This window comes from Dermacentor andersoni, chromosome 9, assembly GCF_023375885.2.
Source record: "Dermacentor andersoni chromosome 9, qqDerAnde1_hic_scaffold, whole genome shotgun sequence".
NCBI classification, from domain to species: Eukaryota; Metazoa; Arthropoda; class Arachnida; order Ixodida; family Ixodidae; genus Dermacentor; species Dermacentor andersoni.
In genome coordinates, this window is record NC_092822.1 from 84,343,909 (window position 1) to 84,356,492 (window position 12,584).

A 12,584-nucleotide genomic window follows, 5' to 3' on the forward strand; every position below is an offset into this window, starting at 1 on the left:
GCCGCCACTGAGTGGAACCCCACAGTGACCGTCGCGTTAGCCTTCACCAAGCCGCTACCTGTCACCGGGACGACTGAAGCACTCTGGCCCATCCAGTTAAGAGTCCCTTAGCACTTATGCACAAATTAAAAGCAGCAACGGATGCTTGTGCGGTTGCTGTACGTCCAAATGCCGAAGATCCTCAGCCGACGATGCTTCAAGATCTATGTCAACGACGTAGCAAAGACACGCCGCGATCCCGACGAAGCCTGGAAGCCAAGCATACGCCGACAAATCAAGACTTTTAGACGCCACGTATTAGAAACATGTCAATGCTGAACAGCCGTCTTCAGATGCCAAGAACTGGAAAGCAAGGCAAAGAACCACTCACTTCGCTGGTTCTCGCTGGCCCCATCACCGCAGAGTTCAAAAAAGTCCAAAAAAGACTGCATCGGAAGGGTGTCAAATTCGCACAGCTTGAGGATAGCAGGTAACACCAACTGCATGCGCACGACAAGAATTACTGTTCATCACCAGAGCTACCCTGCCACAACGTGACATATTGTAGTGGCGCTTTTCCGTTCTGTACCGGACGCCTCCACGAAACCCACACCCAGAGAAACGCAACAGCGTTGCCTGATACCATCGGGCAAGCCGAAGGCTACAAACTTGCCCACGAAGCACGGACATCCACTTGAGGTGACCACGAAGATCGTGGCCAAATCAACAACCACAATGGCAGCCCCAGCGTCCCCCACTGTGCTGCAACAGCCCAATGAGCCGGAGACCAAGCTTACCCACTGCAAACTACTGCTAATCATTGCCACTGCCAACTACTAATACTGCACGAATTGTGTAGTATTAGTAATAATAATATATGGGGTTTTACGTGCCAAAACCACTTTCTGATTATGAGGCACGCCGTAGTGGAGGACTCCGGAAATTTCGACCACCTGGGGTTCTTTAACGTGCACCTAAATCTAAGTACACGGGTGTTTTCGCATTTCGCCCCCATCGAAATGCGGCCGCCGTGGCCGGGATTCGATCCCGCGACGTAGTATTAGTACGACCGGACGAATGGTCTTCCGGAGTGGCTGAACAGGAACCTTCGCTGCCTTGCCAGGGATGTACGTTGACGCCCGGCACAAAACGTGACACCATTCTGTACGTAACCTTCAAATAGAACACTACAGGGCACGAAACAACGCAGATCCCACCATTCAATATGGTTTACAAGAAAGAACCCCAACGACGACGACTTTTGACGCCAAATCTTGACTTCGCCGGCTATCTACAGCACGCCAAGAGGCAAAACAATTTCCCCGCTTGCGCATCAAGACCATAAAAGACGGACAGCTAACACTACAGTCGTCGATGATGCTACGTGGAATAACAGCCTGGAGGCTGAGTTTGGGTATGGACCCCGCTACACCGACTACACAATGGACCATGAGTATCCTTTGGGCATCCGGATTATAGCCGTGTTAGTCCCGGATATAGCAGTGAAGTCCCGGTTAGGGCGTCCAGTTGAGGACAATAACTTCGGGACGCGTCATTTAAGACATCCTTCGGACATCCACACAAATGAACTTCTGGGATCTAAAGAAATCCTAAAAATTTATCCTACGGATGTCCCAAGTGCATATTCAATGGGATGGCCCATACCGGACATATGTGGGACCAACACAGACAAGGAAACACGTACTACGTGATCATATAGCAGAATGGGAAGTACCTTCTATGGCTACCTTCAGGGCACGCTCTTCCGTAAAGACATGTCCGACAGCAGCATGAAGCTGCCACACTCAGATCAAATTTCCAATGAAGACAATAGAGACGTTGCAATGAACGATGGAAACTGCACAAGTACATTGGAAGGAAATGTCACAAAGCAGTAGGCAGATCACCAGTACAGGTGCTCATTACCACCCGCCGCAAGGCGTGACTGAATTATTTGAATCGCCCCTCTCTGTTGCACGCACACATTGCACTGCTTTGCGCATAGACGGTCACTTGGCTTAACGCCGCCTTTTCATTGGATCTTTTCGCCCTTGTGGTCATCTGTGGTGCGCTCCGTGATCAGTTCGAGCATTTTTCCTGAACGTGTTCTAACATGAACGTTACAGGTTACATTTTCTTCGTGCACTTTGGGTCTCCATCTCAGAGGTGCATGTACGTCCTACACCTACAAAGAGGTAAGTGATAGTTCATGGATTAAAGCGCGAGACACATCGTGCGATTTCACGTGCCATCCGTCGTACGACGCGACGGGTCCGACTTGCCGCATACGACGATTTGGGACACATGGTACGAACAACTGAATGGCACGTAGGCCCGTCATGAACCGGTGCCCCTGCGTGGAAGCTTGCACGTAAAAGTGCGAGCAAACGTATTTTCACAGCTATCTCGTTTGAAACAAACGATGACAATATAAACACGTCTATGCGAACGCCGTAGATGTATTTCCGCAAGACCACGTCCGCAGTGTCGGCTCCGTCGACAGCCGCCGATGGCTAGGAGCCGGCAGGCATAGCTCGGTCGGACGTCGAATCCGACACGGGTGGCGCTAGCGACACGATCGCTTGCAGCTCGTATAACGAAGCGTCTACGTTGGCCGGCACAACGGGTGCACAGTTATGCCACACTTAAATTGCAATACATTTGATTTCATCGGCGTTGAAGGAAGGGAACGAGCATGCCAGGTGAGCTTGCGATCTCTGAGATGCTGTAGGCCTAGCTCGCCGGCCGTCTATCCTGCGCCGAGAGACCTTGCGATGCTTCCGCAGCTCGTATTAAAGCGCCTAAATTCGTCATCAGAATCAATGTCTCGAACATTTATGTTGCTCTTAACTGAAAATACGATTACTTTTCCCGACGGCATTAGTAGCGATGAGCAAACACGCCAATCGGGCGAGCCGCTTCGCATAGCCGATTGCTGCAGCGTCTGCGCTGAGCGCTTCCAAGTAGAAATCACGCCAACGATTTCCTATTTCGTGCTACGTTTCATAACACGCACTCTTAAAAGGTCTCTTTAGTGTACGTTATTTCGTACCAGAAACAAGTTGCAGCCAATCTATGTTCCGGCGTCAGCGGCGAAAGAGGTCAGCGCTTAGACAACGGAAAAAATAAAAATACAGGCACGACCGGAGCGACGAGGCGCTCGCTCAGCGGCCTCTCCCCGCCGAGTCTACCACATGGCGATGACGCTCCCGCTACCGGTGCTGTCATTGGCTGTGGTCGTCCGGCTAATGCGGCAGCCGTGCAACAATGTCCAGGAAGTTGGTAGCATCCGAGGCGTGCGATTCGACGCCGCATTTGGCGGATCTTGTCGAGAACCTGCGAACGGTCGTAGAGCAGATGGCTCGCAGAATCACACCATGTGTTTCGCTGTGTGCTGCGTTTGGTCGTATCGCACTGCTTTTCTGCAAACTTCTGAGCATACTCAGTGCTATGTTGCTTCTGTGCAGGGCGGACAGCTCAGATCCGCCAAAAATAAATTTCTGAATGTGAAACTTTAGAACCGCTAGCTCGATCCTTCCAAGTGGCCCACAGTATAGCTCCACGAGAGTTGTCGTTTTTCGTGATCAGTGGCGAATAATGAAATATTACTCCAGACACACACTGTCTGGAATAGCCTTGTTTGTGCTTCGTTTGAGTTTTGTTTGCGTAAGCGCCACCCCCTAGCAATTGCGTAAAGTTGCAATACCTAAACTTTTTGCGCATATTTTATGACGGGCGGAGCACTTGCTGCACATTGCTTCCGGCCACGCTCCTTAATTATACCGCGTCTGTCGTTAGGGTGTTACGACCTAAGCAGCCCAATCAGCTCGGTAAGAGCACTACCTTGCTCAGGGCCCCAATGAATGTAGCGTCTTTCTTGAGGAGCTGATTGAGAGGGCGCGCAACGTTCGCGAAATTTCGGACAAACCGACGGAAGTAGGAGCAAAAGCACAAGGTGCGAACATCCTTGGCACATGTTGGCATCGGAAAGTCTTTCCCTGCCCGTATTTTATCATGATCGGGGCGTACACCGGAAGAATCTTTCCAAACAGTGCCGTGCACGTTTTTTGGAATAACGAAACCTTTGGGCGACTTGTTGGACTTCTCCTTACATATCGGATGCTACTGTGGTGGTGACATCAAGAGAACTTTACACCTCAGCTGTAGGCGATGATCGAAAGGTCTACGCTGACTTCATTGCTCGTTCGCGCGTGGTCGTATTTCGTACATAACAGTGAAAGTTTTTCCCAGTTGCCCGTTTCTGGCACCCGCTTTTAACGATAGCCGTGGCACTTAAACTTCGTACGTGGGCTATTGGTGTTTTATTTTGGTGATCTCTAATGCGAAAGTAATCGTGGTCTTGTATACTACTGAATAGTTGTATTCTTGAAGGCGCCGAGCCCAACTGCCAAGGCGCCCTGAAGGATCTTTGAGGGACGAAAGTCAACACAGAGCGTGGTGATCAGTGATGACTGTGAATTGGCGGCCGTACAAATAGGGGCGGAATTTACCCACTGCCCAAACGAGAGCCAGACGCTTGCGTTCCGTGATACAATAATTGCGCTCAGCGGAGGAAAGAAGGCGGCTGGCGCAGGCAATAACACGTTCTCACCCTTGTTTTTGTACCAAGATAACTCCAATACCGTGGCCACTGGCACCGGTACGGACTTCTGTTAGAGCTGACGCATCAAAGTGAGCGAGAATGGGCGGGGACCTATGCAGCCCAATCAGCTCGGTGAAAGCACCACCTTGCTCAGGGCCCCAATGAATGCAGCGTCTTTCTTGAGGAGGTGGCTGAGAGGGCGCGCAACGTTCGCAAAATTTCGGACAAACCGACGGAAGTAGGAGCAAAGGCACAAGCTGCGAGCATCTTTGGCACATGTTGGCACGGGAAAGTCTTTCACTGCCCGTATTTTATCATGATCAGGGCGTACATCGGAAGAATCTACGAGATGCCCGAGCACAGAAATTTCACAACGACCGAAGTGGCACTTGGACGAATTTAGTGGTAGCCCCGCCTGACGGAAAACAGATAGGATCGTCAATAGGCGTTCGAGGTGTGTCGCAAAAGTCTGAGAAAAAACAATCACGTCGTCCAGGCAACAGAGGCAGATGGACCACTTGAAACCATGTAGGAGGGCGTCCATCATTGGTTCAAATGTGGCCGGGGCATTACATAGACCAAAATGCATGCCTTTGAACTGATACAGGCCATTGGGAGTAATAAAAGCCGTCTTAATGCATGCCTTTGAACTGATACAGGCCATTGGGAGTAATAAAAGCCGTCTTCTCGCGGTTCATGTCATCGACGGCAGTTCACCAGTAGCCGGAGCAAAGGCCGATGGACGAAAACTATTGTGCTCCATGCAGGCAACCCAGGGCATCGTCAATGCGTGGTAGCGGATAGACGTCCTTCTTTGTTGCCTTGTTGAGGTGTCGATAATCCACGCAAAATGACCAACTGTTGTCCTTTATAACTAGTAGAACAGGGGATGCCCATGCGCTCGCTGCAAGAAGGTTCGACGATATCTCGAGAAAGCATCTTGTGAACTTCATGTTGGATGATGTGTCGCTCAGTAGGCGAGCCGCAGTAGGGTCGCCGATGGATCGCGCTCGCATCTCCGGTGTTTATACGATGTTTGACGACAGAAGGCCTGGAGCAACCAATTTTGTTAGGGGCATTCAAGTCTGAAGGGAGAGGGTGCGAAGCAAGAGTTGAACACGAGGAGCTGTGACAGTTAAAGCCGAAATGGGGTAGTCTCTGGCCGGCGTTATTTGCGCCAGGGATACTCCGCGCGGGAGTACTTGTGTACAAAGTCCAAAGTTCACAAGCGGAAGGCAGCACGTGTCCGAAATGGTATTGACGGTGTGAGGAGAAGCAACGTTGTGCGAGAGCAAGACATCCGGATTAGGGGATACGATGTAGTCACCGTCTGGTACAGGTGGAACGGGGGACACACCAATGTAGGTAACGGCACGGTGACGGAGGCGTATATGCTCTGTGGGACATAGCGGTATCGGAGCAGTATCGGGAGGGTCAATAGCAGCAGGTAGAGCGAGTCGCACAGCAACAGCAGAACAGACTATCAAAGCGTAATGTGTAGACAGAAAGTCAAGGCCCAGGATGAAGTCGTGAGCACCCCCCCCCCCCCCCCCAGTGCTCTAGAACACAAAATAAAACAGAAGTATGATGTCCGGCGACACTCACGCGAGCCAGACACATGCTAATAACGGCTGGTGTTCCACCATAGCCGACTCGGACCACATACGACGGGGCAGGAGTGAGACGATTCCCAAGCTGAGCATTCATCACAGATACGTGCGCGCCAGTGTCAATCAGAGCCGTAACAGGTACGCCATCCACGTTCACTTTAATGACATTCCAATGTGTGGGCAAGGTCAGAACACGATTTTTGCGTCGGGTCGGTTTGGCAGCTTCACCTCCAGGTGCTGCACCCGTTAGTTTTCCGGAATGGTGCGCCGGAAAGAGCTAGGGGGCGGTGATCGACGAGATGGGGCGATCGGGAGAAGAGGCGACGTGGCGAAGGAGAGCGGCTAGAGCGGGTAGGAAGAGAAGTGTTGCCGGAATTTACTGGCTGCGTTTGCGGGCGAACCGAGGAGCAGCGTGAGGGCCGTGGGATGTGAAATAGGGCCAGGGGGTCGAATTCCACGAAGACCGGCAGTGACGTGAAATATGGCCATACGGCCACAAGTGAAGCATGAAGGCTTGTCGTTTGAAGTGCGGCATTCGGCTGGGTTGCGATACCCCGTTGGGGCATTCAGGCTTTGGGTGCGCATGAAACTGCTGGAAGGAGTGTAGTCAGGCCGATTAACTGAGCAGACCTTGGTCAAGCCACCGTTGGCCAATTCTTGGCGCATGACGGACTGGATCAATGAGACGTTCGCGTGGCCATTGTCGGGGACATGGGTTGTGGTTGTGACAGGAGAGGCGGCTTCTATTTCACGTCGAATGATATGTAGGAGTATGCAGCGGTGGCCTAGAGGTAGAGCATCCACCTCGCGTGCAAGAGGACCGTGGTTCGAATCCCGCTACAGCGCAATTTTCCACGGGATTAAAAAAAAATCCGCGTGTTGATAAAATTGCACAAGAAGGCCTAGAGTGTGGCCTGATCCCGGTAATCAGAACCGGTAACGCACCCTTCAACAGAGCAGGATTGGCCACCTTGGTGCAGTACTTTGCCACAACCTCTTATATGAATACAACAATCAAACCCCGGGCCTCAGTCCCCAGCAGCTGCGACGCAACTGCCCACGGCGGCGGTCAGACCTGTGACGCAGCAGAGGGTGCTAAGAATCCCTGGATCCGGACAGGCCGCCATTGGAATCTGAACCTGGCAACGTATAACGCTAGAACGTTATGTAGTGAGGCGAGTCTAGCAGTGCTATTGGAGGAATTAGAGTGCAGTAAATGGGATATAATAGGGCTCAGTGAAGTCAGGAAGACAAATGATGCATATACAGTGCTAAAAAGCGGGCACGTCCTGTGCTACCGGGGCTTAGCGGAGAGACGAGAACTAGGAGCCGGATTCCTGATTAATAAGAATATCGCTGGTAACATACAGGAATTCTATCGCATTACCGAGAGGGTGGCAGGTCCTGTGAAACTTAATAAGAGGTACAAATTGAAGGTCGTACAGGTCTACACCCCTACATCCAGTCATGATGACCAGGAAGTCGAAAGCTATGGAGACGTGGAATCGGCGATGGGTAAAGGGCCATGGACGACTTCCAAAGCCAACGTAGGCAAGAAGCAGGCAGGAGACCAGCTATAAATTAGTGTTTACAAATAGGAATATTGCGAATGTGGCCATAGCTTTTGCTGAAATTCCCCAAACATGGTCTGTTCACATCGATTTAAATTTTACGGAGACCCATATTATGGTATTTGTCTCGATTTGTCTCACGGCCACCTTTATTATGGAATAACGCGTAACGTATGCGACAGATATCTAAAAAAAAACATACAAAATAACCGAGGCGTGCTATGTCAAAAACCGGGCCGATATGGGCGTACGTGAGCCAGATTGTGCGCAAGGTCTGGGTTTTTATACATCTTTATGTACCTTTCTTATTCGTAATGCTATATATATATATATATATATATATATATATATATATATATATATACCCAGACCTTGCACACTATCTGGTTCACTTACGTCCATATCGGCAAGCTTTTTGATATGGAATGCCTCGGTATTTCTGAGGCAACAAAATCGTATTATTACAAAAGTCAGGTTTAGAAGAAGAGCGATTGCAGTGGCTGAGTGTGAGCCTTTGAATATATATAAGGTGCGAGTCCGTACTCTATGCTACCTTTGCTTTGTCTCTCATTTGTACTGCGCGCTAAAGCTTCATAATGAATAGCTACCAACTGGCCCAGCTTTCAATACTATATGATTAAGACGGCTTCACTACCAGCAGTGCATACCTCTTGGGACACCCTTACCGCTGCTACGGCGTGACAGACAGACAGACAGACAGACAGACAGACAGACAAATGATATACATATATACATATATGATTAAGATCGCATCACGACCAGCAGCGCATACCTATTGGGACACTTTGGTAAGCATATTAGGGGGCTGAGTCTGCGCAGCAGATTAGATAGATAGATAGATAGATAGATAGATAGATAGATAGATAGATAGATAGATAGATAGATAGATAGATAGATAGATAGATAGATAGATAGATAGATAGATAGATAGATAGATAGATAGATAGATAGATAGATAGATAGATAGATAGATAGATAGATAGATAGATAGATAGATAGATAGATAGATAGATAGATAGATAGATAGATAGATAGATAGATAGATAGATAGATAGATAGATAGATAGATAGATAGATAGATAGATAGATAGATAGATAGATAGATAGATAGATAGATAGATAGATAGATAGATAGATAGATAGATAGATAGATAGATAGATAGATAGATAGATAGATAGATAGATAGATAGATAGATAGATAGATAGATAGATAGATAGATAGATAGATAGATAGATAGATAGATAGATAGATAGATAGATAGATAGATAGATGAAACTTAAAAGGCTGAATTGAGGAAATGATGTTACACTCGTTAATTTTGTTTAGGCGTGGCAAGTCGCATTTTCCAACTTGCCTCAGCTACAGTGTTTCCTATGCTGAAAGAAATAAAATTTTCCTTATATAGAGCTTTTTCGAAATGAAGAATTTATTCGAAGTCAATATATCTGGGAGCTTTCCAGCTCTCCGTAACTAATGGACCTTTCGTGATTTCAGTTCACTGTAGACTGAAAGATTGTATTTTTCGCAAACACAGCCGGTTTACTATATTGATTTTTAATGCACAAAGTGACACCTTAAGTAATGTGCCTCTGGTCGCTGCTGTGCTGGTATGGACAAATTCTGAAACAATTTTGCAGCAAAGCTGAAATGTCTGCATTATGTTTGAAAACAGCCACGTATTAACCTTCCGGTTTGGATGCCGCTTACAACACATGCGAACCCCATGAAACGTTCCCCATGTGAGACTGTCCGACTTATCGAAAAATTGTTGATCGGATAAGCGAGCAGTTTATCACGCTGGGTAAAAAATGGCTTATAGGGGCTCTGGAAAACACTTTTTTCAAACGAAGCTTCTATTGGCCCACAAGTTTCGATGGCGGTCTAGCCACGTAAAAACCCAGTTGCTCACAGAGCAGAGCAGCAGGAGGAAAGGGCGGTTTGATGAGCTGACTGCTGCGCCGGATCGTGAGCGATTTGCGAGGATTCCGGCTGCATAGGCGCGCGGACACGCCACGCGGACAACCAATCAGAGCCGTTTCGCTTCCGCCGAGTTGGGAAAGGGCAGGAAAGGGTCTAGAGCGCGATGTCACCCGCTTCGTTTCGGTTTAGTCTCGGAACAGGCATGGGACACGCGCTCGTTGTGCGTTCCCCCAAGGAGCAGGTAGCGCTCGACGAGTGGCGGCGAGAACTCGCCCGTGGAAGGGCTCACCGTTGGCGCACCGATCCAACCGCCCCAGCCCTGGCACTCCCGACAGCAACGTGGCCTGAGCTGAGGGAGCGGGAGGTCGAAAGAATACCGCAGTGTTACTTGTAAGCTACACAACCGTGTCGAAGGTCAGGTACACGCCGGACAAACGTCACTTACCCCCATTTTGCGGTAGGGAAAGGGTTCGCGATTTTTTTATAACCGAGGGCACACAAATTATGGGTTAGATGGAATTCAATTACCTCTGGATTGTATTCCCACGGAAGTTAAAGTAAGGCGTATTGATGACAGCTATATGAACTGTACCAAGATTACTCTTCTCAATGCTGCTGCTCATAGTATTTACTCTGAATAGCGCGGTGCTCATAGCAATGACCTGTGTCTTCGTCCTTCAACTGCTGCATTTATTTCAACCTTTCACGCTCGGCGCCGGGCAAACGTGCCTGGGAACGAGATAAAAGTGTTAGAGCACGCTATGTGCAGTTTAAAGGAGTGGGCATCGCTTGTGTGAGTTTCATTTTATGTGCGATTGAATCGTTGCAGTGTGTTCAATGGTTGACTTCTACTAAATATCTCTCGAGTCTATGACGACATTCGCGGGTCATAATTCATGCATTTTCGATAGCCGCAGGATAGAGCGAGTGATGTCGGCAGCGGAAGAATAATGTGCACGTATATTCTATCCTTGCTTACTAACATCATGCACGTGGACATCGCAAACGCTTGATTATTTTCAAAACATTATAGCAGTGCCATTTCTGCGCACGTTTTGTACAGGCAGTAACAAAGCGAAGGGGGATCTGCGAGCACGGGCCAAACTGCGTTCTTGCAACAAAAGAGGTGTCTGGTGTCGAGATGGCGCATTGCACACGCGCGTGCTGTCGTGATCGTGCGTCTGCCAATATTCCCGCTTCGGGCCAACGTGAGTTAAGGATTACGCTGGCGGGTTGGCGTCTTTCCTATAATGGAGCGCGCGCTGATGAGCAGGCGGTGGAGGAGGGGTTGAATTGACGGCACATGTGAACGAGACGAGGCACATGCGCAATGCCGTGGTTCTACACCATGTCCATGCTTCGTTAGAGGGCGCAATATTACAGGCCACAAATATGTCATGGTGTTTTACCAGTGCAATATGTGAACGCGCTCGTCGTTGTTTCTTACTACAATTATTCCTCTTGCGTGAAACAGATTTGAATGGATGTGCAAAGGAACCAGGGTAAGGTCAAACACTATACAAATCGAAGCGTCATATATGTCACTCAGAACATGCTGAGCCGGATCAGCGCTAATGTCTCAAATATTGAAATTTGACCACGTAAACAAATAGAATGCACTACGCCTGCCTGACACTGCAATCTCTTTTTTTCGAGCGTTACCCCAGGCAACACAGGACCGCTCGTACCTAGCACACTCGTAAATGCACACACAGTGCGGATCGCTGAATTATTTACTTTCCTATCGCAGACGGGTTTTCCTCAATCTTACGTAGAAATTCGGCGCTAGTGGATGACGGCTGATAGAACAGCACGACATGTGTCTGCTCGCAAGACCAACACGCAGGCACTTTCTCACTACAGTCTGCGGATGCATCGCCAACCACAATCTAATTCACGTTACTATTTATCGCGCCCTGCTTCTTTAAGGTACGGCATGTTCATAATTCTCACCTGGTACTTCTGGGGTCCGGAGGGTCGGCGTCGCTGTCTCAAGTTGGGCCGTGGTTTCTTTTTTCTGTTGTGGTCTTCATGACCGGTCCTTGAACGCAATTGTGAAGCAAAATAGAGCTTTACGACACCGTTCAATATATTTACAACCAGAATCGCGTCAAGATCAACACGTTTTGTACCCTGTCCCCTTCATGAACCGGAGACAGACCTGCAATTCCCCTAATCAGAGCGCAGTGACTGATATTTACACACCGCTCATTTGAACACGAGCACCTCAATATTCCCTTTTCCCCTGAAATATTACGTGAACCGTCAGAAACGAATTCTTGAAGCGGGGACTTTCAAGGCACCATATAGAAGCTTTCCCAGTCATCACTTTCAGAAAAAGGAGAGGGGGGGGGGCCTTCATATAAGCCTTAAATAAAAATTTCTAAATTAAAATTCACAAATAAATCAGGTTTGTGTAGCTTCTTACCTGCGCCATTATATCTGCCAGAAATCAGTACCTTTCGAGAATCTGTTGGCAATGCGTGAATTTAAGAAATAATGTATGCGGTTGAAATAAGCCTTGGAAACCAGTCCCCTATTATTGCGGCAAACCATCCAGATCATTTACATACTGTCGCGTCAGTGAGCTAATTTAGTTTTTTTTTAATATATACAAATTAACAAATATTGCAAACAATACTGGTTACATGCAATCTGAAATAAATAAAGCCCGTATTACTTTTCATTTGCGCATCTTTGGAGAGCTCTGAACTGCATTTCTTTTGGGGTGTAGGCAAGTGAAAGAGAATCGAACGCTTCCAGGATTCCCGACTTACTGAATATATTCACCGTAAAACGCTTTGTTTCCTATGTCCTTTAAAGTACACTTGAAACAATGCAAGTGATATTCACCAGAAAACAGACAAACAGGTTTAAG

The 12,584-nt window shown here is 48.3% G+C and overlaps 1 long non-coding RNA gene across 1 annotated transcript in view; it reads right to left on the reverse strand.

The window, feature by feature from the left end:
- The window catches only part of LOC129384120 (uncharacterized), a 269,966-nt gene that overhangs the window by 3,670 nt on the left and 253,712 nt on the right, over positions 1 to 12,584 (reverse strand). Inside the window, exon 5 of the long non-coding RNA XR_008611902.2 lies at positions 11,660 to 11,747. This is a non-coding gene — a long non-coding RNA (uncharacterized lncRNA). The remainder of the gene's footprint in view (positions 1 to 11,659; positions 11,748 to 12,584) is intronic.